This window comes from Hippocampus zosterae, chromosome 10 (genome assembly GCF_025434085.1).
Source record: "Hippocampus zosterae strain Florida chromosome 10, ASM2543408v3, whole genome shotgun sequence".
Taxonomy (NCBI): Eukaryota; Metazoa; Chordata; class Actinopteri; order Syngnathiformes; family Syngnathidae; genus Hippocampus; species Hippocampus zosterae.
In genome coordinates this window covers 16,188,218-16,210,724 of record NC_067460.1, presented here as the reverse complement: position 1 = coordinate 16,210,724, position 22,507 = coordinate 16,188,218, and the positions used below count along the sequence as shown (strand labels likewise).

Genomic DNA, 22,507 nt, shown 5'->3' with positions numbered 1-22,507 from the left:
TTTACAGAGTTTATTGACATACTCAGATGATTTGAATGTTTCTCCCATATTGCTTGCAATCGAGGACAAACGTTCTGAAAAGTCAATGTTACGTCTCAGAACTGTCATCAACAGAAAAACGTCTTTCACACAAAGTTACCAATTACCCGGTCATCGATATCGCCTGAACAGGGACTTGAACCCTGGACTCTCAGATTAAAAGTCTGATGCTCTACCGACTGAGCTATCCAGGCTCTGTGCTGGCTGAGTGGTCTACTTCAAAATAAAAGTACAATATCGTGGGCTGGGAGGGACTGAGGACGTACTACCTTCATGAGCTCTATGGCTGCTTTGTTGGACTTTGTTGATACGTTTTGTGGAATACTTGATGCGGCCCAGAAACATCCATACTATCTCAACTTCCCCCATGTTTAAATTAAGTTTGTGACCTCATGCTTTACAGACCTTATTGATTGAGTTGATTGACTTTATTTTTGGACATGAATGACTTCATTTTTGGATTTTGCAGAGTTTATTGACATACACAGATAATTTGAATGTTTCTCCCATATTGCTTGCAATTGAGGAGAAACGTTCTGAAAAGTCAATGTTACGACTCAGAACTGTCAGCAACAGAAAAATGTCTTTCACACAGAGTTACCAATCACATGGACATCGATATCGCCTGAACAGGGACTCGAACCCTGGACCCTCAGATTAAAAGTCTGATGCTCTACCGACTGAGCTATCCAGGCTCTGTGCTGGCTGATTGGTCTACTTCAAAATAAAAGTACAATATCGTGGGCCCGGAGGGACTGAAGACGTACTACCTTCATGAGCTCTATGGCTGCTTTGTTGGACTTTGTTGATACGTTTTGTGGAACACTTGATACGGCCCAGAAACATCTATACTATCTCAACTTCCCCCACGTTTAAATTAAGTTTGTGACCTCATGCTTTACAGACCTTATTGATGGAGTTGATTGATTTTATTTTTGGACATGAATGACTTCATTTTTGTATTTTGCAGAGTTTATTGACATACACAGATGATTTGAATGTTTCTCCCATATTGCTTGCAATCGAGGACAAATGTTCTGAAAAGTCAATGTTGCGTCTCAGAACTGTCAGCAACAGAAAAATGTCTTTCACACAAAGTTACCAATCACACGAACATCGACATAGCCTGAACAGGGACTTGAACCCTGGACCCTCAGATTAAAAGTCTGATGCTCTACCGACTGAGCTATCCAGGCTCTGTGCTGGCTGATTGGTCTACTTCAAAATAAAAGTACAATATCGTGGGCCCGGAGGGACTGAAGACGTACTACCTTCATGAGCTCTATGGCTGCTTTGTTGGACTTTGTTGATACGTTTTGTGGAACACTTGATACGGCCCAGAAACATCTATACTATCTCAACTTCCCCCACGTTTAAATTAAGTTTGTGACCTCATGCTTTACAGACCTTATTGATGGAGTTGATTGACTTTACTTTTGGACATGAATGAGTTCATTTTGGGATTTTGCAGAGTTTATTGACATACACAGATGATTTGAATGTTTCTCCCATATTGCTTGCAATCGAGGACAAACGTTCTGAAAAGTCAATGTTACGTCTCAGAACTGTCAGCAACAGAAAAACGTCTTTCTCGCAAAGTTACCAATCACACGGACATCGATATCGCCTGAACAGGGACTTGAACCCTGGACCCTCAGATTAAAAGTCTGATGCTCTACCGACTGAGCTATCCAGGCTCTGTGTTGGATGAGTGGTCATCTCCAAAATAAAAGTATAATATCGTGGGCCAGGAGGGACTGAAGACGTACTACCTTCATGAGCTCTATGGCTGCTTTGTTGGACTTTGTTGATACGTTTTGTGGAATACTTGATGCGGCCCAGAAACATCCATACTATCTCAACTTCCCCCACGTTTAAATTAAGTTTGTGACCTCATGCTTTACAGACCTTATTGATGGAGTTGATTTACTTTATTTTTGGACATGAATGACTTCATTTTTGGATTTTACAGAGTTTATTGACATACTCAGATGATTTGAATGTTTCTCCCATATTGCTTGCAATCGAGGACAAACATTCTGAAAAGTCAATGTTAGGACTCAGAACTGTCAGCTGACAACAGAAAAATGTCTTTCAGGTGAAGTTACCAATTACACGGTTGTCAATATCGCCTGAACAGGGACTTGAACCCTGGACCCTCAGATTAAAAGTCTGATGCTCTACCGACTGAGCTATCCAGGCCCTGTGTTGGATGAGTGGTCTACTTCAAAATAAAAGTACAATATCGTGGGCCGGGAGGGACTGAGGACGTACTACCTTCATGAGCTCTATGGCTGCTTTGTTGGACTTTGTTGATACGTTTTGTGGAATACTTGATGCGGCCCAGAAACATCCATACTATCTCAACTTCCCCCATGTTTAAATTAAGTTTGTGACCTCATGCTTTACAGACCTTATTGATTGAGTTGATTGACTTTATTTTTGGACATGAATGACTTCATTTTGGGATTTTGCAGAGTTTATTGACATACACAGATAATTTGAATGTTTCTCCCATATTGCTTGCAATTGAGGAGAAACGTTCTGAAAAGTCAATGTTACGACTCAGAACTGTCAGCAACAGAAAAATGTCTTTCACACAGAGTTACCAATCACATGGACATCGATATCGCCTGAACAGGGACTCGAACCCTGGACCCTCAGATTAAAAGTCTGATGCTCTAACGACTGAGCTATCCAGGCTCTGTGTTGGCTGATTGGTCTACTCCAAAATAAAAGTACAATATTGTGGGCCAGGACGGACTGAAGACGTACTACCTTCATGAGCTCCATGGCTGCTTTGTTGGACTTTGTTGATACGTTTCGTGGAATACTTGATGCGGCCAAGAAACATCCATACTATCTCAACTTCCCCTACGTTTAAATTAAGTTTGTGACCTCATGCTTTACAGACCTTATTGATGGAGTTGATTGACTTTACTTTTGGACATGAATGAGTTCATTTTGGGATTTTACAGAGTTTATTGACATACACAGATGATTTGAATGTTTCTCCCATATTGCTTGCAATCGAGGACAAACATTCTGAAAAGTCAATGTTAGGACTCAGAACTGTCAGCTGACAACAGAAAAATGTCTTTCAGGTGAAGTTACCAATTACACGGTTGTCAATATCGCCTGAACAGGGACTTGAACCCTGGACCCTCAGATTAAAAGTCTGATGCTCTACCGACTGAGCTATCCAGGCTCTGTGCTGGCTGATTGGTCTACTTCAAAATAAAAGTACAATATCGTGGGCCCGGAGGGACTGAAGACGTACTACCTTCATGAGCTCTATGGCTGCTTTGTTGGACTTTGTTGATACAATTTGTGGAACACTTGATACGGCCCAGAAACATCTATACTATCTCAACTTCCCCCACGTTTAAATTAAGTTTGTGACCTCATGCTTTACAGACCTTATTGATGGAGTTGATTGACTTTACTTTTGGACATGAATGAGTTCATTTTGGGATTTTGCAGAGTTTATTGACATACACAGATGATTTGAATGTTTCTCCCATATTGCTTGCAATCGAGGACAAACGTTCTGAAAAGTCAATGTTACGTCTCAGAACTGTCAGCAACAGAAAAACGTCTTTCTCGCAAAGTTACCAATCACACGGACATCGATATCGCCTGAACAGGGACTTGAACCCTGGACCCTCAGATTAAAAGTCTGATGCTCTACCGACTGAGCTATCCAGGCTCTGTGTTGGATGAGTGGTCATCTCCAAAATAAAAGTATAATATCGTGGGCCAGGAGGGACTGAAGACGTACTACCTTCATGAGCTCTATGGCTGCTTTGTTGGACTTTGTTGATACGTTTTGTGGAATACTTGATGCGGCCCAGAAACATCCATACTATCTCAACTTCCCCCACGTTTAAATTAAGTTTGTGACCTCATGCTTTACAGACCTTATTGATGGAGTTGATTTACTTTATTTTTGGACATGAATGACTTCATTTTTGGATTTTACAGAGTTTATTGACATACTCAGATGATTTGAATGTTTCTCCCATATTGCTTGCAATCGAGGACAAACATTCTGAAAAGTCAATGTTAGGACTCAGAACTGTCAGCTGACAACAGAAAAATGTCTTTCAGGTGAAGTTACCAATTACACGGTTGTCAATATCGCCTGAACAGGGACTTGAACCCTGGACCCTCAGATTAAAAGTCTGATGCTCTACCGACTGAGCTATCCAGGCCCTGTGTTGGATGAGTGGTCTACTTCAAAATAAAAGTACAATATCATGGGCCGGGAGGGACTGAGGACGTACTACCTTCATGAGCTCTATGGCTGCTTTGTTGGACTTTGTTGATACATTTTGTGGAATACTTGATGCGGCCCAGAAACATCCATACTATCTCAACTTCCCCCATGTTTAAATTAAGTTTGTGACCTCATGCTTTACAGACCTTATTGATTGAGTTGATTGACTTTATTTTTGGACATGAATGACTTCATTTTTGGATTTTGCAGAGTTTATTGACATACACAGATAATTTGAATGTTTCTCCCATATTGCTTGCAATTGAGGAGAAACGTTCTGAAAAGTCAATGTTACGACTCAGAACTGTCAGCAACAGAAAAATATCTTTCACACAGAGTTACCAATCACATGGACATCGATATCGCCTGAACAGGGACTCGAACCCTGGACCCTCAGATTAAAAGTCTGATGCTCTAACGACTGAGCTATCCAGGCTCTGTGTTGGCTGATTGGTCTACTCCAAAATAAAAGTACAATATTGTGGGCCAGGACGGACTGAAGACGTACTACCTTCATGAGCTCCATGGCTGCTTTGTTGGACTTTGTTGATACGTTTCGTGGAATACTTGATGCGGCCAAGAAACATCCATACTATCTCAACTTCCCCTACATTTAAATTAAGTTTGTGACCTCATGCTTTACAGACCTTATTGATGGAGTTGATTGACTTTACTTTTGGACATGAATGAGTTCATTTTGGGATTTTACAGAGTTTATTGACATACACAGATGATTTGAATGTTTCTCCCATATTGCTTGCAATCGAGGACAAACGTTCTGAAAAGTCAATGTTACGTCTCAGAACTGTCAGCTGACAACAGAAAAACTTCTTTCACGCAAAATTACCAATCACACGGACATCGATATCACCTGAACAGGGACTTGAACCCTGGACCCTCAGATTAAAAGTCTGATGCTCTACCGACTGAGCTATCCAGGCTCTGTACTGGCTGATTGGTCTACTTCAAAATAAAAGTACAATATCGTGGGCCGGGAGGGACTGAGGACGTACTACCTTCATGAGCTCTATGGCTGCTTTGTTGGACTTTGTTGATACGTTTTGTGGAATACTTGATGCGGCCCAGAAACATCCATACTATCTCAACTTCCCCCATGTTTAAATTAAGTTTGTGACCTCATGCTTTACAGACCTTATTGATTGAGTTGATTGACTTTATTTTTGGACATGAATGACTTCATTTTTGGATTTTGCAGAGTTTATTGACATACACAGATAATTTGAATGTTTCTCCCATATTGCTTGCAATTGAGGAGAAACGTTCTGAAAAGTCAATGTTACGACTCAGAACTGTCAGCAACAGAAAAATGTCTTTCACACAGAGTTACCAATCACATGGACATCGATATCGCCTGAACAGGGACTCGAACCCTGGACCCTCAGATTAAAAGTCTGATGCTCTAACGACTGAGCTATCCAGGCTCTGTGTTGGATGAGTGGTCTACTCCAAAATAAAAGTACAATATTGTGGGCCAGGACGGACTGAAGACGTACTACCTTCATGAGCTCCATGGCTGCTTTGTTGGACTTTGTTGATACGTTTCGTGGAATACTTGATGCGGCCAAGAAACATCCATACTATCTCAACTTCCCCCACGTTTAAATTAAGTTTGTGACCTCATGCTTTACAGACCGTATTGATTGAGTTGATTGACTTTATTTTTGGACATGAATGACTTCATTTTTGGATTTTACAGAGTTTATTGACATACTCAGATGATTTGAATGTTTCTCCCATATTGCTTGCAATCGAGGACAAACATTCTGAAAAGTCAATGTTAGGACTCAGAACTGTCAGCTGACAACAGAAAAATGTCTTTCAGGTGAAGTTACCAATTACACGGTTGTCAATATCGCCTGAACAGGGACTTGAACCCTGGACCCTCAGATTAAAAGTCTGATGCTCTACCGACTGAGCTATCCAGGCTCTGTGCTGGCTGATTGGTCTACTTCAAAATAAAAGTACAATATCGTGGGCCGGGAGGGACTGAGGACGTACTACCTTCATGAGCTCTATGGCTGCTTTGTTGGACTTTGTTGATACGTTTTGTGGAATACTTGATGCGGCCCAGAAACATCCATACTATCTCAACTTCCCCCATGTTTAAATTAAGTTTGTGACCTCATGCTTTACAGACCTTATTGATGGAGTTGATTGACTTTACTTTTGGACATGAATGAGTTCATTTTGGGATTTTACAGAGTTTATTGACATACACAGATGATTTGAATGTTTCTCCCATATTGCTTGCAATCGAGGACAAACGTTCTGAAAAGTCAATGTTACGTCTCAGAACTGTCAGCAACAGAAAAACGTCTTTCACGCAAAGTTACCAATCACACGGACATCGATATCGCCTGAACAGGGACTTGAACCCTGGACCCTCAGATTAAAAGTCTGATGCTCTAACGACTGAGCTATCCAGGCTCTGTGCTGGCTGATTGGTCTACTCCAAAATAAAAGAACAATATCGTGGGCCGGGAGGGACTGAAGACGTACTACCTTCATGAGCTCTATGGCTGCTCTGTTGGACTTTGTTGATACGTTTCGTGGAATACTTGATGCAGCCCAGAAACATCCATACTATCTCAACTTCCCCCACGTTTAAATTAAGTTTGTGACCTCATGCTTTACAGACCTTATTGATTGAGTTGATTGACTTTATTTTTGGACATGAATGATTTCATTTTTTGGATTTTGCAGAGTTTATATAAATACTCAGATGATTTGAATGTTTCTCCCATATTGCTTGCAATCGAGGACAAACATTCTGAAAAGTAAATATTACGACTCAGAACTGTCAGCTGACAACAACAGAAATATGTCTTTCACGCAAAGTTACCAATAACACTGACATCGATATCGCCTGAACAGGGACTTGAACCCTGGACCCTCAGATTAAAAGTCTGATGCTCTAACGACTGAGCTATCCAGGCTCTGTGTTGGCTGATTGGTCTACTCCAAAATAAAAGTACAATATTGTGGGCCAGGACGGACTGAAGACGTACTACCTTCATGAGCTCCATGGCTGCTTTGTTGGACTTTGTTGATACGTTTCGTGGAATACTTGATGCGGCCAAGAAACATCCATACTATCTCAACTTCCCCCACGTTTAAATTAAGTTTGTGACCTCATGCTTTACAGACCGTATTGATTGAGTTGATTGACTTTATTTTTGGACATGAATGACTTCATTTTTGGATTTTACAGAGTTTATTGACATACTCAGATGATTTGAATGTTTCTCCCATATTGCTTGCAATCGAGGACAAACATTCTGAAAAGTCAATGTTAGGACTCAGAACTGTCAGCTGACAACAGAAAAATGTCTTTCAGGTGAAGTTACCAATTACACGGTTGTCAATATCGCCTGAACAGGGACTTGAACCCTGGACCCTCAGATTAAAAGTCTGATGCTCTACCGACTGAGCTATCCAGGCTCTGTGCTGGCTGATTGGTCTACTTCAAAATAAAAGTACAATATCGTGGGCCGGGAGGGACTGAGGACGTACTACCTTCATGAGCTCTATGGCTGCTTTGTTGGACTTTGTTGATACGTTTTGTGGAATACTTGATGCGGCCCAGAAACATCCATACTATCTCAACTTCCCCCATGTTTAAATTAAGTTTGTGACCTCATGCTTTACAGACCTTATTGATGGAGTTGATTGACTTTACTTTTGGACATGAATGAGTTCATTTTGGGATTTTACAGAGTTTATTGACATACACAGATGATTTGAATGTTTCTCCCATATTGCTTGCAATCGAGGACAAACGTTCTGAAAAGTCAATGTTACGTCTCAGAACTGTCAGCAACAGAAAAACGTCTTTCACGCAAAGTTACCAATCACACGGACATCGATATCGCCTGAACAGGGACTTGAACCCTGGACCCTCAGATTAAAAGTCTGATGCTCTACCGACTGAGCTATCCAGGCTCTGTGCTGGCTGATTGGTCTACTTCAAAATAAAAGTACAATATCGTGGGCCGGGAGGGACTGAGGACGTACTACCTTCATGAGCTCTATGGCTGCTTTGTTGGACTTTGTTGATACGTTTTGTGGAATACTTGATGCGGCCCAGAAACATCCATACTATCTCAACTTCCCCCATGTTTAAATTAAGTTTGTGACCTCATGCTTTACAGACCTTATTGATGGAGTTGATTGACTTTACTTTTGGACATGAATGAGTTCATTTTGGGATTTTACAGAGTTTATTGACATACACAGATGATTTGAATGTTTCTCCCATATTGCTTGCAATCGAGGACAAACGTTCTGAAAAGTCAATGTTACGTCTCAGAACTGTCAGCAACAGAAAAACGTCTTTCACGCAAAGTTACCAATCACACGGACATCGATATCGCCTGAACAGGGACTTGAACCCTGGACCCTCAGATTAAAAGTCTGATGCTCTACCGACTGAGCTATCCAGGCTCTGTGCTGGCTGATTGGTCTACTTCAAAATAAAAGTACAATATCGTGGGCCGGGAGGGACTGAGGACGTACTACCTTCATGAGCTCTATGGCTGCTTTGTTGGACTTTGTTGATACGTTTTGTGGAATACTTGATGCAGCCCAGAAACATCCATACTATCTCAACTTCCCCCATGTTTAAATTAAGTTTGTGACCTCATGCTTTACAGACCTTATTGATTGAGTTGATTGACTTTATTTTTGGACATGAATGACTTCATTTTTGGATTTTGCAGAGTTTATTGACATACACAGATGATTTGAATGTTTCTCCCATATTGCTTGCAATCGAGGACAAACATTCTGAAAAGTCAATGTTAGGACTCAGAACTGTCAGCTGACAACAACAGAAAAATGTCTTTCAGGTGAAGTTATCCGACCACACGGTGATCGATATCGCCTGAACAGGGACTTGAACCCTGGACCCTCAGATTAAAAGTCTGATGCTCTACCGACTGAGCTATCCAGGCTCTGTGCTGGCTGATTGGTCTACTTCAAAATCAAAGTACAATATCGTGGGCCGGGAGGGACTGAAGACGTACTACCTTCATGAGCTCTATGGCTGCTTTGTTGGACTTTGTTGATACGTTTCGTGGAATACTTGATGGGGCCCAGAAACATCCATACTATCTCAACTTCCCCTACGTTTAAATTAAGTTTGTGACCTCATGCTTTAGAGACCTTATTGATGGAGTTGATTGATTTTATTTTTGGACATGAATGACTTCATTTTGGGATTTTACAGAGTTTATTGACATACTCAGATGATTTGAATGTTTCTCCCATATTGCTTGCAATCGAGGACAAATGTTCTGAAAAGTCAATGTTACGTCTCAGAACTGTCAGCAACAGAAAAATGTCTTTCACGCAAAGTTACCAATCACACGGACATCGATATAGCCTGAACAGGGACTTGAACCCTGGACCCTCAGATTAAAAGTCTGATGCTCTACCGACTGAGCTATCCAGGGTCTGTGCTGGCTGATTGGTCTACTTCAAAATAAAAGTACAATATCGTGGGCCGGGAGGGACTGAAGACGTACTACCTTCATGAGCTCTATGGCTGCTTTATTGGACTTTGTTGATACGTTTTGTGGAATACTTGATGCGGCCCAGAAACATCCATACTATCTCAACTTCCCCCACGTTTCAATTAGTTTGTGACCTCATGCTTTACAGACCTTATTGATGGAGTTGATTGATTTTATTTTTGGACATGAATGACTTCATTTTTGTATTTTGCAGAGTTTATTGACATACACAGATGATTTGAATGTTTCTCCCATATTGCTTGCAATCGAGGACAAACGTTCTGAAAAGTCAATGTTGCGTCTCAGAACTGTCAGCAACAGAAAAATGTCTTTCACACAAAGTTACCAATCACACGGACATCGATATAGCCTGAACAGGGACTTGAACCCTGGACCCTCAGATTAAAAGTCTGATGCTCTACCGACTGAGCTATCCAGGCTCTGTGCTGGCTGATTGGTCTACTTCAAAATAAAAGTACAATATCGTGGGCCGGGAGGGACTGAAGACGTACTACCTTCATGAGCTCTATGGCTGATTTGTTGGACTTTGTTGATACGTTTTGTGGAACACTTGATACGGCCCAGAAACATCCATACTATCTCAACTTCCCCTACGTTTAAATTAAGTTTGTGACCTCATGCTTTACAGACCTTATTGATTGAGTTGATTGACTTTATTTTTGGACATGAATGACTTGATTTTTGGATTTTGCAGAGTTTATTGACATACACAGATGATTTGAATGTTTCTGCCATATTGGTTGCAATCGAGGAGAAACGTTCTGAAAAGTCAATGTGAGGACTCAGAACTGTCAGCAACAGAAAAATGTCTTTCAGGTGAAAATACCAATTACACGGTTGTCAATATCACCTGAACAGGGACTTGAACCCTGGACCCTCAGATTAAAAGTCTGATGCTCTACCAACTGAGCTATGCAGGCTCTGTGCTGGCTGATTGGTCTACTTCAAAATAAAAGTACAATATCGTGGGCCGGGAGGGACTGAAGACGTACTACCTTCATGAGCTCTATGGCTGCTTTGTTGGACTTTGTTGATACGTTTTGTGGAACACTTGATACGGCCCAGAAACATCCATACTATCTCAACTTCCCCCACGTTTAAATTAAGTTTGTGACCTCATGCTTTACAGACCTTATTGATGGAGTTGATTGACTTTATTTTTGGACATGAATGACTTCATTTTGGGATTTTGCAGAGTTTATTGACATACTCAGATGATTTGAATGTTTCTCCCATATTGCTTGCAATCGAGGACAAACGTTCTGAAAAGTCAATGTTACGTCTCAGAACTGTCAGCAACAGAAAAATGTCTTTCATGCAAAGCTACCAATCACACGGACATCGATATTGCCTGAACAGGGACTTGAACCCTGGACCCTCAGATTAAAAGTCTGATGCTCTACCGACTGAGCTATCCAGGCTCTGTGCTGGCTGATTGGTCTACTCCAAAATAAAAGAACAATATCGTGTGCCGGGAGGGACTGAAGACGTACTACCTTCATGAGCTCTATGGCTGCTCTGTTGGACTTTGTTGATACGTTTCGTGGAATACTTGATGCAGCCCAGAAACATCCATACTATCTCAACTTCCCCCACGTTTAAATTAAGTTTGTGACCTCATGCTTTACAGACCTTATTGATTGAGTTGATTGACTTTATTTTTGGACATGAATGATTTCATTTTTTGGATTTTGCAGAGTTTATATAAATACTCAGATGATTTGAATGTTTCTCCCATATTGCTTGCAATCGAGGACAAACATTCTGAAAAGTAAATATTACGACTCAGAACTGTCAGCTGACAACAACAGAAATATGTCTTTCACGCAAAGTTACCAATAACACTGACATCGATATCGCCTGAACAGGGACTTGAACCCTGGACCCTCAGATTAAAAGTCTGATGCTCTACCGACTGAGCTATCCAGGCTCTGTGCTGGCTGATTGGTCTACTTCAAAATAAAAGTACAATATCGTGGGCCGGGAGGGACTGAAGACGTACTACCTTCATGAGCTCTATGGCTGCTTTGTTGGAGTTTGTTGATACTTTTCGTGGAATACTTGATGCGGCCCAGAAACATCCATACTATCTCAACTTCCCCCACGTTTAAATTAAGTTTGTGACCTCATGCTTTACAGACCTTATTGATGGAGTTGATTGACTTTACTTTTGGACATGAATGAGTTCATTTTGGGATTTTACAGAGTTTATTGACATACACAGATGATTTGAATGTTTCTCCCATATTGCTTGCAATCGAGGACAAACGTTCTGAAAAGTCAATGTTACGTCTCAGAACTGTCAGCAACAGAAAAACTTCTTTCACGCAAAGTTACCAATCACACGGACATCGATATCGCCTGAACAGGGACTTGAACCCTGGACCCTCAGATTAAAAGTCTGATGATCTACCGACTGAGCTATCCAGGCTCTGTACTGGCTGATTGGTCTACTTCAAAATAAAAGTACAATATCGTGGGCCGGGAGGGACTGAGGACGTACTACCTTCATGAGCTCTATGGCTGCTTTGTTGGACTTTGTTGATACGTTTTGTGGAATACTTGATGCGGCCCAGAAACATCCATACTATCTCAACTTCCCCCATGTTTAAATTAAGTTTGTGACCTCATGCTTTACAGACCTTATTGATTGAGTTGATTGACTTTATTTTTGGACATGAATGACTTCATTTTTGGATTTTGCAGAGTTTATTGACATACACAGATAATTTGAATGTTTCTCCCATATTGCTTGCAATTGAGGAGAAACGTTCTGAAAAGTCAATGTTACGACTCAGAACTGTCAGCAACAGAAAAATGTCTTTCACACAGAGTTACCAATCACATGGACATCGATATCGCCTGAACAGGGACTCGAACCCTGGACCCTCAGATTAAAAGTCTGATGCTCTAACGACTGAGCTATCCAGGCTCTGTGTTGGCTGATTGGTCTACTCCAAAATAAAAGTACAATATTGTGGGCCAGGACGGACTGAAGACGTACTACCTTCATGAGCTCCATGGCTGCTTTGTTGGACTTTGTTGATACGTTTCGTGGAATACTTGATGCGGCCAAGAAACATCCATACTATCTCAACTTCCCCTACGTTTAAATTAAGTTTGTGACCTCATGCTTTACAGACCTTATTGATGGAGTGGATTGACTTTACTTTTGGACATGAATGAGTTCATTTTGGGATTTTACAGAGTTTATTGACATACACAGATGATTTGAATGTTTCTCCCATATTGCTTGCAATCGAGGACAAACATTCTGAAAAGTCAATGTTAGGACTCAGAACTGTCAGCTGACAACAGAAAAATGTCTTTCAGGTGAAGTTACCAATTACACGGTTGTCAATATCGCCTGAACAGGGACTTGAACCCTGGACCCTCAGATTAAAAGTCTGATGCTCTACCGACTGAGCTATCCAGGCTCTGTGCTGGCTGATTGGTCTACTTCAAAATAAAAGTACAATATCGTGGGCCCGGAGGGACTGAAGACGTACTACCTTCATGAGCTCTATGGCTGCTTTGTTGGACTTTGTTGATACGTTTTGTGGAACACTTGATACGGCCCAGAAACATCTATACTATTTCAACTTCCCCCACGTTTAAATTAAGTTTGTGACCTCATGCTTTACAGACCTTATTGATGGAGTTGATTGACTTTACTTTTGGACATGAATGACTTCATTTTGGGATTTTACAGAGTTTATTGACATACACAGATGATTTGAATGTTTCTCCCATATTGCTTGCAATCGAGGACAAACGTTCTGAAAAGTCAATGTTACGTCTCAGAACTGTCAGCAACAGAAAAACGTCTTTCTCGCAAAGTTACCAATCACACGGACATCGATATCGCCTAAACAGGGACTTGAACCCTGGACCCTCAGATTAAAAGTCTGATGCTCTACCGACTGAGCTATCCAGGCTCTGTGTTGGATGAGTGGTCATCTCCAAAATAAAAGTATAATATCGTGGGCCAGGAGGGACTGAAGACGTACTACCTTCATGAGCTCTATGGCTGCTTTGTTGGACTTTGTTGATACGTTTTGTGGAATACTTGATGCGGCCCAGAAACATCCATACTATCTCAACTTCCCCCACGTTTAAATTAAGTTTGTGACCTCATGCTTTACAGACCGTATTGATTGAGTTGATTGACTTTATTTTTGGACATGAATGACTTCATTTTTGGATTTTACAGAGTTTATTGACATACTCAGATGATTTGAATGTTTCTCCCATATTGCTTGCAATCGAGGACAAACATTCTGAAAAGTCAATGTTAGGACTCAGAACTGTCAGCTGACAACAGAAAAATGTCTTTCAGGTGAAGTTACCAATTACACGGTTGTCAATATCGCCTGAACAGGGACTTGAACCCTGGACCCTCAGATTAAAAGTCTGATGCTCTACCGACTGAGCTATCCAGGCTCTGTGCTGGCTGATTGGTCTACTTCAAAATAAAAGTACAATATCGTGGGCCGGGAGGGACTGAGGACGTACTACCTTCATGAGCTCTATGGCTGCTTTGTTGGACTTTGTTGATACGTTTTGTGGAATACTTGATGCGGCCCAGAAACATCCATACTATCTCAACTTCCCCCATGTTTAAATTAAGTTTGTGACCTCATGCTTTACAGACCTTATTGATGGAGTTGATTGACTTTACTTTTGGACATGAATGAGTTCATTTTGGGATTTTACAGAGTTTATTGACATACACAGATGATTTGAATGTTTCTCCCATATTGCTTGCAATCGAGGACAAACGTTCTGAAAAGTCAATGTTACGTCTCAGAACTGTCAGCAACAGAAAAACGTCTTTCACGCAAAGTTACCAATCACACGGACATCGATATCGCCTGAACAGGGACTTGAACCCTGGACCCTCAGATTAAAAGTCTGATGCTCTACCGACTGAGCTATCCAGGCTCTGTGCTGGATGAGTGGTCATCTCCAAAATAAAAGTATAATATCGTGGGCCGGGAGGGACTGAGGACGTACTACCTTCATGAGCTCTATGGCTGCTTTGTTGGACTTTGTTGATACGTTTTGTGGAATACTTGATGCGGCCCAGAAACATCCATACTATCTCAACTTCCCCCACGTTTAAATTAAGTTTGTGACCTCATGCTTTACAGACCTTATTGATGGAGTTGATTTACTTTATTTTTGGACATGAATGACTTCATTTTTGGATTTTACAGAGTTTATTGACATACTCAGATGATTTGAATGTTTCTCCCATATTGCTTGCAATCGAGGACAAACATTCTGAAAAGTCAATGTTCGGACTCAGAACTGTCAGCTGACAACAGAAAAATGTCTTTCAGGTGAAGTTACCAATTACACGGTTGTCAATATCGCCTGAACAGGGACTTGAACCCTGGACCCTCAGATTAAAAGTCTGATGCTCTACCGACTGAGCTATCCAGGCTCTGTGCTGGCTGATTGGTCTACTTCAAAATAAAAGTACAATATCGTGGGCCGGGAGGGACTGAGGACGTACTACCTTCATGAGCTCTATGGCTGCTTTGTTGGACTTTGTTGATACGTTTTGTGGAATACTTGATGCGGCCCAGAAACATCCATACTATCTCAACTTCCCCCATGTTTAAATTAAGTTTGTGACCTCATGCTTTACAGACCTTATTGATGGAGTTGATTGACTTTACTTTTGGACATGAATGAGTTCATTTTGGGATTTTACAGAGTTTATTGACATACACAGATGATTTGAATGTTTCTCCCATATTGCTTGCAATCGAGGACAAACGTTCTGAAAAGTCAATGTTACGTCTCAGAACTGTCAGCAACAGAAAAACGTCTTTCACGCAAAGTTACCAATCACACGGACATCGATATCGCCTGAACAGGGACTTGAACCCTGGACCCTCAGATTAAAAGTCTGATGCTCTACCGACTGAGCTATCCAGGCTCTGTGCTGGCTGATTGGTCTACTTCAAAATAAAAGTACAATATCGTGGGCCGGGAGGGACTGAGGACGTACTACCTTCATGAGCTCTATGGCTGCTTTGTTGGACTTTGTTGATACGTTTTGTGGAATACTTGATGCGGCCCAGAAACATCCATACTATCTCAACTTCCCCCATGTTTAAATTAAGTTTGTGACCTCATGCTTTACAGACCTTATTGATGGAGTTGATTGACTTTACTTTTGGACATGAATGAGTTCATTTTGGGATTTTACAGAGTTTATTGACATACACAGATGATTTGAATGTTTCTCCCATATTGCTTGCAATCGAGGACAAACGTTCTGAAAAGTCAATGTTACGTCTCAGAACTGTCAGCAACAGAAAAACGTCTTTCACGCAAAGTTACCAATCACACGGACATCGATATCGCCTGAACAGGGACTTGAACCCTGGACCCTCAGATTAAAAGTCTGATGCTCTACCGACTGAGCTATCCAGGCTCTGTGCTGGCTGATTGGTCTACTTCAAAATAAAAGTACAATATCGTGGGCCGGGAGGGACTGAGGACGTACTACCTTCATGAGCTCCATGGCTGCTTTGTTGGACTTTGTTGATACGTTTTGTGGAATACTTGATGCGGCCCAGAAACATCCATACTATCTCAACTTCCCCCATGTTTAAATTAAGTTTGTGACCTCATGCTTTACAGACCTTATTGATTGAGTTGATTGACTTTATTTTTGGACATGAATGACTTCATTTTTGGATTTTGCAGAGTTTATTGACATACACAGATGATTTGAATGTTTCTCCCATATTGCTTGCAATCGAGGACAAACATTCTGAAAAGTCAATGTTAGGACTCAGAACTGTCAGCTGACAACAACAGAAAATTGTCTTTCAGGTGAAGTTATCCGACCACACGGTGATCGATATCGCCTGAACAGGGACTTGAACCCTGGACCCTCAGATTAAAAGTCTGATGCTCTACCGACTGAGCTATCCAGGCTCTGTGCTGGCTGATTGGTCTACTTCAAAATCAAAGTACAATATCGTGGGCCGGGAGGGACTGAAGACGTACTACCTTCATGAGCTCTATGGCTGCTTTGTTGGACTTTGTTGATACGTTTCGTGGAATACTTGATGCGGCCCAGAAACATCCATACTATCTCAACTTCCCCTACGTTTAAATTAAGTTTGTGACCTCATGCTTTAGAGACCTTATTGATGGAGTTGATTGATTTTATTTTTGGACATGAATGACTTCATTTTGGGATTTTACAGAGTTTATTGACATACTCAGATGATTTGAATGTTTCTCCCATATTGCTTGCAATCGAGGACAAATGTTCTGAAAAGTCAATGTTACGTCTCAGAACTGTCAGCAACAGAAAAATGTCTTTCACGCAAAGTTACCAATCACACGGACATCGATATCGCCTGAACAGGGACTTGAACCCTGGACCCTCAGATTAAAAGTCTGATGCTCTACCGACTGAGCTATCCAGGGTCTGTGCTGGCTGATTGGTCTACTTCAAAATAAAAGTACAATATCGTGGGCCGGGAGGGACTGAAGACGTACTACCTTCATGAGCTCTATGGCTGCTTTATTGGACTTTGTTGATACGTTTTGTGGAATACTTGATGCGGCCCAGAAACATCCATACTATCTCAACTTCCCCCACGTTTCAATTAGTTTGTGACCTCATGCTTTACAGACCTTATTGATGGAGTTGATTGATTTTATTTTTGGACATGAATGACTTCATTTTTGTATTTTGCAGAGTTTATTGACATACACAGATGATTTGAATGTTTCTCCCATATTGCTTGCAATCGAGGACAAACGTTCTGAAAAGTCAATGTTGCGTCTCAGAACTGTCAGCAACAGAAAAATGTCTTTCACACAAAGTTACCAATCACACGGACATCGATATAGCCTGAACAGGGACTTGAACCCTGGACCCTCAGATTAAAAGTCTGATGCTCTACCGACTGAGCTATCCAGGCTCTGTGCTGGCTGATTGGTCTACTTCAAAATAAAAGTACAATATCGTGGGCCGGGAGGGACTGAAGACGTACTACCTTCATGAGCTCTATGGCTGCTTTGTTGGACTTTGTTGATACGTTTTGTGGAACACTTGATACGGCCCAGAAACATCCATACTATCTCAACTTCCCCTACGTTTAAATTAAGTTTGTGACCTCATGCTTTACAGACCTTATTGATTGAGTTGATTGACTTTATTTTTGGACATGAATGACTTGATTTTTGGATTTTGCAGAGTTTATTGACATACACAGATGATTTGAATGTTTCTGCCATATTGGTTGCAATCGAGGAGAAACGTTCTGAAAAGTCAATGTGAGGACTCAGAACTGTCAGCAACAGAAAAATGTCTTTCAGGTGAAAATACCAATTACACGGTTGTCAATATCGCCTGAACAGGGACTTGAACCCTGGACCCTCAGATTAAAAGTCTGATGCTCTACCAACTGAGCTATGCAGGCTCTGTGCTGGCTGATTGGTCTACTTCAAAATAAAAGTACAATATCGTGGGCCGGGAGGGACTGAAGACGTACTACCTTCATGAGCTCTATGGCTGCTTTGTTGGACTTTGTTGATACGTTTTGTGGAACACTTGATACGGCCCAGAAACATCCATACTATCTCAACTTCCCCCACGTTTAAATTAAGTTTGTGACCTCATGCTTTACAGACCTTATTGATGGAGTTGATTGACTTTATTTTTGGACATGAATGACTTCATTTTGGGATTTTGCAGAGTTTATTGACATACTCAGATGATTTGAATGTTTCTCCCATATTGCTTGCAATCGAGGACAAAAGTTCTGAAAAGTCAATGTTACGTCTCAGAACTGTCAGCAACAGAAAAACGTCTTTCACGCAAAGTTACCAATCACACGGACATCGATATAGCCTGAACAGGGACTAGAACCCTGGACCCTCAGATTAAAAGTCTGATGCTCTACCGACTGAGCTATCCAAGCTCTGTGCTGGCTGATTGGTCTACTTCAAAATAAAAGTACAATATCGTGGGCCGGAAGGGACAGGACGTACTACCTTCATGAGCTCTATGGCTGCTTTGTTGGACTTTGTTGATACGTTTTGTGGAATACTTGATGCGGCCCAGAAACATCCATACTATCTCAACTTCCCCTACGTTTAAATTAAGTTTGTGACCTCATGCTTTACAGACCTTATTGATTGAGTTGATTGACTTTATTTTTGGACATGAATGACTTCATTTTTGGATTTTGCAGAGTTTATTGACATACTCAGATGATTTGAATGTTTCTCCCATATTGCTTGCAATCGAGGACAAACGTTCTGAAAGGTCAATGTTACGTCTCAGAACTGTCAGCAACAGAAAAATGTCTTTCACGCAAAGTTACCAATCACACGGACATCGATATCGCCTGAACAGGGACTTGAACCCTGGACCCTCAGATTAAAAGTCTGATGCTCTACCGACTGAGCTATCCAGGCTCTGTGCTGGCTGATTGGTCTACTTCAAAATAAAAGTACAATATCGTGGGCCGGGAGGGACTGAAGACGTACTACCTTCATGAGCTCTATGGCTGCTTTGTTGGACTTTGTTGATACTTTTCGTGGAATACTTGATGCGGCCCAGAAACATCCATACTATCTCAACTTCCCCCACGTTTAAATTAAGTTTGTGACCTCATGCTTTACAGACCTTATTGATTGAGTTGATTGACTTTATTTTTGGACATGAATGACTTGATTTTAGGATTTTGCAGAGTTTATTGACATACACAGACGATTTGAATGTTTCTGCCATATTGCTTGCAATCGAGGAGAAACTTTCTGAAAAGTCAATGTTAGGACTCAGAACTGTCAGCAACAGAAAAATGTCTTTCAGGTGAAGTTACCAATTACACGGTTGTCAATATCGCCTGAACAGGGACTTGAACCCTGGACCCTCAGATTAAAAGTCTGATGCTCTACCGACTGAGCTATCCAGGCTCTGTGCTGGCTGATTGGTCGACTTCAAAATAAAAGTACAATATCGTGGGCCGGGAGGGACTGAAGACGTACTACCTTCATGAGCTCTATGGCTGCTTTGTTGGACTTTGTTGATACGTTTCGTGGAATACTTGATGCGGCCCAGAAACATCCATACTATCTCAACTTCCCCTACGTTTAAATTAAGTTTGTGACCTCATGCTTTAGAGACCTTATTGATGGAGTTGATTGATTTTATTTTTGGACATGAATGACTTCATTTTGGGATTTTACAGAGTTTATTGACATACTCAGATGATTTGAATGTTTCTCCCATATTGCTTGCAATCGAGGACAAATGTTCTGAAAAGTCAATGTTGCGTCTCAGAACTGTCAGCAACAGAAAAATGTCTTTCACACAAAGTTACCAATCACACGGACATCGATATAGCCTGAACAGGGACTTGAACCCTGGACCCTCAGATTAAAAGTCTGATGCCCTACCGACTGAGCTATCCAGGCTCTGTGCTGGCTGATTGGTCTACTTCAAAATAAAAGTACAATATCGTGGGCCGGGAGGGACTGAAGACGTACTACCTTCATGAGCTCTATGGCTGCTTTGTTGGACTTTGTTGATACGTTTCGTGGAATACTTGATGCGGCCCAGAAACATCCATACTATCTCAACTTCCCACACGTTTAAATTAAGTTTGTGACCTCATGCTTTACAGACCTTATTGATTGAGTTGATTGACTTTATTTTTGGACATGAATGACTTGATTTTTGGCTTTTGCAGAGTTTATTGACATAAACAGATGATTTGAATGTTTCTGCCATATTGCTTGCAATCGAGGACAAACATTCTGAAAAGTCAATGTTAGGACTCAGAACTGTCAGCTGACAACAACAGAAAAATATCTTTCAGGTGAAGTTATCCGACCACACGGTGATCGATATCGCCTGAACAGGGACTTGAACCCTGGACCCTCAGATTAAAAGTCTGATGCTCTACCGACTGAGCTATGCAGGCTCTGTGCTGGCTGATTGGTCTACTTCAAAATAAAAGTACAATATCGTGGGCCGGGAGGGACTGAAGACGTACTACCTTCATGAGCTCTATGGCTGCTTTGTTGGACTTTGTTGATACGTTTTGTGGAACACTTGATACGGCCCAGAAACATCCATACTATCTCAACTTCCCCCACGTTTAAATTAAGTTTGTGACCTCATGCTTTACAGACCTTATTGATGGAGTTGATTGATTTTATTTTTGGACATGAATGACTTCATTTTTGTATTTTGCAGAGTTTATTGACATACACAGATGATTTAATGTTTCTCCCATATTGCTTGCAATCGAGGACAAACGTTCTGAAAAGTCAATGTTCGGTCTCAGAACTGTCAGCAACAGAAAAATGTCTTTCACGCAAAGTTACCCATCACACGGATATCGATATCGCCTGAACAGGGACTTGAACCCTGGACCCTCAGATTAAAAGTCTGATGCTCTACCGACTGAGCTATCCAGGCTCTGTGCTGGCTGATTGGTCTACTTCAAAATCAAAGTACAATATCGTGGGCCGGGAGGGACTGAAGACGTACTACCTTCATGAGCTCTATGGCTGCTTTGTTGGACTTTGTTGATACGTTTTGTGGAATACTTGATGCGGCCCAGAAACATCCATACTATCTCAACTTCCCCCACGTTTAAATTAAGTTTGTGACCTCATGCTTTACAGACCTTATTGATGGAGTTGATTTACTCTATTTTTGGACATGAATGACTTCATTTTTGGATTTTACAGAGTTTATTGACATACTCAGATGATTTGAATGTTTCTCCCATATTGCTTGCAATCGAGGACAAACATTCTGAAAAGTCAATGTTAGGACTCAGAACTGTCAGCTGACAACAGAAAAATGTCTTTCAGGTGAAGTTACCAATTACACGGTTGTCAATATCGCCTGAACAGGGACTTGAACCCCGGACCCTCAGATTAAAAGTCTGATGCTCTACCGACTGAGCTATCCAGGCTCTGTGCTGGCTGATTGGTCTACTTCAAAATAAAAGTACAATATCGTGGGCCGGGAGGGACTGAAGACGTACTACCTTCATGAGCTCTATGGCTGCTTTGTTGGACTTTGTTGATACGTTTTGTGGAATACTTGATGCGGCCCAGAAACATCCATACTATCTCAACTTCCCCCACGTTTAAATTAAGTTTGTGACCTCATGCTTTACAGACCGTATTGATTGAGTTGATTGACTTTATTTTTGGACATGAATGACTTGATTTTTGGATTTTGCAGAGTTTATTGACATACACAGATAATTTGAATGTTTCTCCCATATTGCTTGCAATCGAGGAGAAACGTTCTGAAAAGTCAATGTTACGACTCAGAACTGTCAGCAACAGAAAAATGTCTTTCACACAGAGTTACCAATCACACGGACATCGATATCGCCTGAACAGGGACTTGAACCCTGGACCCTCAGATTAAAAGTCTGATGCTCTAACGACTGAGCTATCCAGGCTCTGTGCTGGCTGATTGGTCTACTCCAAAATAAAAGTACAATATTGTGGGCCAGGACGGACTGAAGACGTACTACCTTCATGAGCTCCATGGCTGCTTTGTTGGACTTTGTTGATACTTTTCGTGGAATACTTGATGCGGCCCAGAAACATCCAT

General features: G+C 41.3%; 1 protein-coding gene and 45 non-coding genes across 46 annotated transcripts in view; 1 reads left to right on the top strand and 45 right to left on the bottom strand.

Annotated features, from left to right (window-relative positions):
• The window catches only part of LOC127608703 (mitogen-activated protein kinase kinase kinase kinase 5-like), a 55,455-nt gene that overhangs the window by 23,352 nt on the left and 9,596 nt on the right, over positions 1 to 22,507 (top strand). The window lies entirely within an intron of this gene.
• Positions 161 to 233, bottom strand: trnak-uuu (transfer RNA lysine (anticodon UUU)). The gene has a single exon. It is a non-coding gene; the product is annotated as a tRNA-Lys (tRNA).
• trnak-uuu (transfer RNA lysine (anticodon UUU)) lies at positions 662 to 734 on the bottom strand. The gene has a single exon. It is a non-coding gene; the product is annotated as a tRNA-Lys (tRNA).
• trnak-uuu (transfer RNA lysine (anticodon UUU)) lies at positions 1,163 to 1,235 on the bottom strand. The gene has a single exon. It is a non-coding gene; the product is annotated as a tRNA-Lys (tRNA).
• Positions 1,664 to 1,736, bottom strand: trnak-uuu (transfer RNA lysine (anticodon UUU)). The gene has a single exon. It is a non-coding gene; the product is annotated as a tRNA-Lys (tRNA).
• trnak-uuu (transfer RNA lysine (anticodon UUU)) lies at positions 2,169 to 2,241 on the bottom strand. The gene has a single exon. It is a non-coding gene; the product is annotated as a tRNA-Lys (tRNA).
• On the bottom strand, positions 2,670 to 2,742 carry trnak-uuu (transfer RNA lysine (anticodon UUU)). Its single transcript has one exon. It is a non-coding gene; the product is annotated as a tRNA-Lys (tRNA).
• Positions 3,175 to 3,247, bottom strand: trnak-uuu (transfer RNA lysine (anticodon UUU)). Its single transcript has one exon. It is a non-coding gene; the product is annotated as a tRNA-Lys (tRNA).
• trnak-uuu (transfer RNA lysine (anticodon UUU)) lies at positions 3,676 to 3,748 on the bottom strand. The gene has a single exon. It is a non-coding gene; the product is annotated as a tRNA-Lys (tRNA).
• On the bottom strand, positions 4,181 to 4,253 carry trnak-uuu (transfer RNA lysine (anticodon UUU)). The gene has a single exon. It is a non-coding gene; the product is annotated as a tRNA-Lys (tRNA).
• On the bottom strand, positions 4,682 to 4,754 carry trnak-uuu (transfer RNA lysine (anticodon UUU)). The gene has a single exon. It is a non-coding gene; the product is annotated as a tRNA-Lys (tRNA).
• Positions 5,187 to 5,259, bottom strand: trnak-uuu (transfer RNA lysine (anticodon UUU)). Its single transcript has one exon. It is a non-coding gene; the product is annotated as a tRNA-Lys (tRNA).
• Positions 5,688 to 5,760, bottom strand: trnak-uuu (transfer RNA lysine (anticodon UUU)). Its single transcript has one exon. It is a non-coding gene; the product is annotated as a tRNA-Lys (tRNA).
• Positions 6,193 to 6,265, bottom strand: trnak-uuu (transfer RNA lysine (anticodon UUU)). The gene has a single exon. It is a non-coding gene; the product is annotated as a tRNA-Lys (tRNA).
• Positions 6,694 to 6,766, bottom strand: trnak-uuu (transfer RNA lysine (anticodon UUU)). The gene has a single exon. It is a non-coding gene; the product is annotated as a tRNA-Lys (tRNA).
• On the bottom strand, positions 7,203 to 7,275 carry trnak-uuu (transfer RNA lysine (anticodon UUU)). Its single transcript has one exon. It is a non-coding gene; the product is annotated as a tRNA-Lys (tRNA).
• trnak-uuu (transfer RNA lysine (anticodon UUU)) lies at positions 7,708 to 7,780 on the bottom strand. Its single transcript has one exon. It is a non-coding gene; the product is annotated as a tRNA-Lys (tRNA).
• Positions 8,209 to 8,281, bottom strand: trnak-uuu (transfer RNA lysine (anticodon UUU)). Its single transcript has one exon. It is a non-coding gene; the product is annotated as a tRNA-Lys (tRNA).
• trnak-uuu (transfer RNA lysine (anticodon UUU)) lies at positions 8,710 to 8,782 on the bottom strand. Its single transcript has one exon. It is a non-coding gene; the product is annotated as a tRNA-Lys (tRNA).
• trnak-uuu (transfer RNA lysine (anticodon UUU)) lies at positions 9,219 to 9,291 on the bottom strand. The gene has a single exon. It is a non-coding gene; the product is annotated as a tRNA-Lys (tRNA).
• trnak-uuu (transfer RNA lysine (anticodon UUU)) lies at positions 9,720 to 9,792 on the bottom strand. The gene has a single exon. It is a non-coding gene; the product is annotated as a tRNA-Lys (tRNA).
• trnak-uuu (transfer RNA lysine (anticodon UUU)) lies at positions 10,220 to 10,292 on the bottom strand. Its single transcript has one exon. It is a non-coding gene; the product is annotated as a tRNA-Lys (tRNA).
• On the bottom strand, positions 10,721 to 10,793 carry trnak-uuu (transfer RNA lysine (anticodon UUU)). The gene has a single exon. It is a non-coding gene; the product is annotated as a tRNA-Lys (tRNA).
• Positions 11,222 to 11,294, bottom strand: trnak-uuu (transfer RNA lysine (anticodon UUU)). Its single transcript has one exon. It is a non-coding gene; the product is annotated as a tRNA-Lys (tRNA).
• Positions 11,731 to 11,803, bottom strand: trnak-uuu (transfer RNA lysine (anticodon UUU)). The gene has a single exon. It is a non-coding gene; the product is annotated as a tRNA-Lys (tRNA).
• trnak-uuu (transfer RNA lysine (anticodon UUU)) lies at positions 12,232 to 12,304 on the bottom strand. Its single transcript has one exon. It is a non-coding gene; the product is annotated as a tRNA-Lys (tRNA).
• trnak-uuu (transfer RNA lysine (anticodon UUU)) lies at positions 12,733 to 12,805 on the bottom strand. The gene has a single exon. It is a non-coding gene; the product is annotated as a tRNA-Lys (tRNA).
• trnak-uuu (transfer RNA lysine (anticodon UUU)) lies at positions 13,238 to 13,310 on the bottom strand. The gene has a single exon. It is a non-coding gene; the product is annotated as a tRNA-Lys (tRNA).
• trnak-uuu (transfer RNA lysine (anticodon UUU)) lies at positions 13,739 to 13,811 on the bottom strand. Its single transcript has one exon. It is a non-coding gene; the product is annotated as a tRNA-Lys (tRNA).
• Positions 14,244 to 14,316, bottom strand: trnak-uuu (transfer RNA lysine (anticodon UUU)). Its single transcript has one exon. It is a non-coding gene; the product is annotated as a tRNA-Lys (tRNA).
• On the bottom strand, positions 14,745 to 14,817 carry trnak-uuu (transfer RNA lysine (anticodon UUU)). The gene has a single exon. It is a non-coding gene; the product is annotated as a tRNA-Lys (tRNA).
• Positions 15,250 to 15,322, bottom strand: trnak-uuu (transfer RNA lysine (anticodon UUU)). Its single transcript has one exon. It is a non-coding gene; the product is annotated as a tRNA-Lys (tRNA).
• Positions 15,751 to 15,823, bottom strand: trnak-uuu (transfer RNA lysine (anticodon UUU)). Its single transcript has one exon. It is a non-coding gene; the product is annotated as a tRNA-Lys (tRNA).
• trnak-uuu (transfer RNA lysine (anticodon UUU)) lies at positions 16,252 to 16,324 on the bottom strand. The gene has a single exon. It is a non-coding gene; the product is annotated as a tRNA-Lys (tRNA).
• On the bottom strand, positions 16,761 to 16,833 carry trnak-uuu (transfer RNA lysine (anticodon UUU)). Its single transcript has one exon. It is a non-coding gene; the product is annotated as a tRNA-Lys (tRNA).
• Positions 17,262 to 17,334, bottom strand: trnak-uuu (transfer RNA lysine (anticodon UUU)). The gene has a single exon. It is a non-coding gene; the product is annotated as a tRNA-Lys (tRNA).
• Positions 17,762 to 17,834, bottom strand: trnak-uuu (transfer RNA lysine (anticodon UUU)). The gene has a single exon. It is a non-coding gene; the product is annotated as a tRNA-Lys (tRNA).
• Positions 18,263 to 18,335, bottom strand: trnak-uuu (transfer RNA lysine (anticodon UUU)). The gene has a single exon. It is a non-coding gene; the product is annotated as a tRNA-Lys (tRNA).
• On the bottom strand, positions 18,764 to 18,836 carry trnak-uuu (transfer RNA lysine (anticodon UUU)). Its single transcript has one exon. It is a non-coding gene; the product is annotated as a tRNA-Lys (tRNA).
• Positions 19,263 to 19,335, bottom strand: trnak-uuu (transfer RNA lysine (anticodon UUU)). The gene has a single exon. It is a non-coding gene; the product is annotated as a tRNA-Lys (tRNA).
• trnak-uuu (transfer RNA lysine (anticodon UUU)) lies at positions 19,764 to 19,836 on the bottom strand. Its single transcript has one exon. It is a non-coding gene; the product is annotated as a tRNA-Lys (tRNA).
• Positions 20,265 to 20,337, bottom strand: trnak-uuu (transfer RNA lysine (anticodon UUU)). Its single transcript has one exon. It is a non-coding gene; the product is annotated as a tRNA-Lys (tRNA).
• Positions 20,774 to 20,846, bottom strand: trnak-uuu (transfer RNA lysine (anticodon UUU)). Its single transcript has one exon. It is a non-coding gene; the product is annotated as a tRNA-Lys (tRNA).
• trnak-uuu (transfer RNA lysine (anticodon UUU)) lies at positions 21,274 to 21,346 on the bottom strand. The gene has a single exon. It is a non-coding gene; the product is annotated as a tRNA-Lys (tRNA).
• trnak-uuu (transfer RNA lysine (anticodon UUU)) lies at positions 21,779 to 21,851 on the bottom strand. Its single transcript has one exon. It is a non-coding gene; the product is annotated as a tRNA-Lys (tRNA).
• On the bottom strand, positions 22,280 to 22,352 carry trnak-uuu (transfer RNA lysine (anticodon UUU)). Its single transcript has one exon. It is a non-coding gene; the product is annotated as a tRNA-Lys (tRNA).